Genomic DNA, 3213 nt, shown 5'->3' with positions numbered 1-3213 from the left:
CCTCTTTGATGCATGGATTATTTATAGGCATACTGTTTAGTTTCTGAGTATTTGGAAATGTTCTTATCTCTCTTATGTTCACTTCTATTTTGATACTATTGTGGTCAGAGAACACATGCTACATGACTTCAATTCTTCAAAAGTTGATTTTATTTTATGGCTCAGGATTTCGTTCATCTTGGTTTTTGCTCTATGGGTAATTAAAAATATGTATTGTATTGTTATCGTTAGATAGGGTGTTCTATAAATATCAATTAGACATTATTGGTTGATGGTATTGTTGAGTTTTTCTTATATCCTCGCTGATCTTTCTAGCTCTAATAATTGGTAAGAAAGGGGGATTGAAGTCTCCAACTATAATTGTAGATTTTTCTCTTTTTCCTTTCAGTTCTATCAGCTTTTACTTCACACGTTTTCCATTTCCACTGTCTAGTGCATACATATTTAGGATTACTGGGTCTTCTGGGTAGTCTGACACTTATATCATCATAGAATGTCCCTGTCTATATCTTATAGTGTTCTTTGCTGTGAAGTCTATCCAATGTTAATATAGCCACTCCTATTTTCCTTTGATTAACGTTAGCATAATATAGATTTTTTTTCCATCCTTTCACTTTCAACCTGCCCATATAATTACCTTTTAAGTAAACTTCTTATAAGCTAAATAGTTGGGTCATGTGTTTTTGTTTTTGTTTTCTTCTGTTTGAGAGTGTGCATGTGAGGGGTTGGGGGGGGGGCAGGAGAAAAAGCATCTTAAGTGTGGAGACCAACATTGAGCTCCATCCCACAACCCTGAGATCATGACCTGAGCTGAAATCAGGAGTCAGTAGTTTAACCAACTGAGCCACCCAGGTGCCCCTTGGGTCATGTTTTTTAATCTACTCTGCCAATCTTTGTCTTTTAATTGGTGTAGAGCTTTTATTTAGTGTATTTATTGATATGACAAGGTATAAGTCTGTCATTTAATTTTTTTCTGTTTTTAATTTCTTACTTTTCCTTTTCTTGCCTTCCTATGAGTTACTTGAACATTTTTTAGAATCTTATTTTGATTCATCTATTGTGTCTCTCTTTGCACATCATTTTAGTGATTATCTTAAGTGTACATCAGCTACATATAACATCACAGTTTACCAGGGTCAACCTCTTACCAGTTCAAGTGAAATATAGAAAACTAACCTCCTTATAACATCACTTTGTCTTCCTCTGTTTATACTTGCCTTAAATATTTTCTCTGCATACACTTAAAACCACACCAAACGGTGTTTTAATTTTTGCATTAGCCATCAAACATAAGTTAGAAAACATAAGAGGAAAACTAAATTCTAGTTACCTATTTTTTTTTTTTTTTGCCTATGGGAAGGCCTCAGAACTGGAACCTTCTGGTACCTCTGAAGGCAGAAGCCTGGGAATGGAGCATGGAAAGTTAAGTTTGTCCAATCGGCACTTAGATACCTAGACTCCCACCCACACCCTGTACAACCCTCCACTATTCTCACACTATAAGTGCTTCCAGGACAACAGACAGCTAAAGAAAGGGTGAGAGATCTATGGAAAATAGGGATATTAAAGAAAGTGTCTGCATACCAACAGCAGTAATAGTCTATTCCTCACCATCACCACACTCCACTCTGTACTCAGATGCTGGCAAGCAAGATTATACTCCTAACTGAAAAGTGGAAGATTCCTTTGGTTAATAAACTAAACCCAAAAGAAAAAAATCCTACATATACTGGCCCTTTCGCCCGTTTTTACCACTGAAAATCCTTATCATCCTCTAGTGAAACCCACACGGTCAAGAAGAACAACCATGCATGTAAAACTTCCAATCAGCTTTTTAGTCACTGACTCTTAAATATGAACTGTCAAGAATCACGTGGCATTTAAGGGAAGCTTCTGATGTGAAAGACAGAAACCAAAGCAAATAAGCAGGAACAGTAGAGTTTTGAAGAATCAGGACAATGGAGTAAGCATTGCAGTAAGAAGAACACAAGGAGAGAGAGAAGAGAGTGCATTCATGAAGAGGATACCAGAAAAAGGAACATACAGAGAAAGAGCTCTTGAAAACTAAAAAATATAACAGATATAAAAGATTCAACAACAGGTCAGGAGGTAATGTGGAAGATGTCGCTTAGAAAATAAAAATGGCTTTTCCATCTGGGCTGCCAACATGCCATCCTGACTGAGGAAGACCTGGAAACTTTGGGGCCACGTGAGCCACGGCCTCATCGGCAAGCACGGGAAGCACCCAGGAGGCCCGGGTAATGCTGGTGGCAGGCATCACCACAGGGTCAACTTCAACAAATATCACCCGGGTTACTTTGGAAAAGTCAGTATGAATCATGACCACTGAAAAAGGAACCAGAGCTTCTGCCCACCTGTCAACCATGGTAAATTATGGACCTCAGTCAGTGAGCAGACACAGGTAAATGCTGCCAAAAACAAGACTGGGCTGCTCCTATCACTGATGTGGTGTGATCTGGCTACTGCAGAGTTTTAGGGAAGGGATGGCTCCCCAGACAGCCTGTCCTCGTGAAGGCTACATTCTTCAGTAAAAGAGCTGAGAAGATTAGGGGTAAGGGGGGGGGGGGGGGGTGCTGTGTCCTGGTAGCTTGAAGCCCTGAGGAGGGAGGTTCATTAAATGGTAACAAGTGTGTTTCTAAAAAAAGAAAACAAAACAAAAATACCTCAGAAAAACCCTGGAACTAACAGAGAAGAAATAAGAAAACAACAGAATCAAGTGAGGAGTTCCCATATCCATTAATAAGAGTTCCAGAAAACTAATTCAGATAAAATGAACAGGGAAGAAATTAGTAAATAATAAATAGTATATGATTCAGACTGGAATGGAAGACAGCATCCAGGAGTGTGGATTTTGAAGTGAAAATGGAAACTGATCCATTAGCTATGTGCTAAATTCTAGAAAGAGTTTTAGAGATCTACCGAACAGTTTGAAAATGAGTTAACGGTAAGAACATAGAAAAGTAAACCATATAAAATTAGGGAATTCTCAGGGGAGAAAAGTTGTATAAGAAAGGAAATATAATCATACAATACTACATTGCTTTGCTGTGGAAGACTTCTAAGCTGCCATAATAATGTTAACACTGAATAGATACTTAAGCCAAATGTGACATGGTCTGGGGAGAATGGAATGAGGGAAACCCGGAAAGAGCCTCGGGGAGGGGCGGCAGTAACTCCATGTTCTACGATAGA

The 3213-nt window shown here is 38.7% G+C and overlaps 1 pseudogene; it reads left to right on the top strand.

Annotated features, from left to right (window-relative positions):
* The first annotated feature begins 2167 nt into the window (after positions 1 to 2167).
* Positions 2168 to 2613, top strand: LOC110592247 (annotated as a pseudogene).
* Positions 2614 to 3213: the final 600 nt, after the last annotated feature.

This window comes from Neomonachus schauinslandi, chromosome 3, assembly GCF_002201575.2.
Source record: "Neomonachus schauinslandi chromosome 3, ASM220157v2, whole genome shotgun sequence".
NCBI classification, from domain to species: domain Eukaryota; kingdom Metazoa; phylum Chordata; class Mammalia; order Carnivora; family Phocidae; genus Neomonachus; species Neomonachus schauinslandi.
Note: the sequence above shows the minus strand (reverse complement) of the source record. Positions and strands in the feature narration are given on the sequence as shown.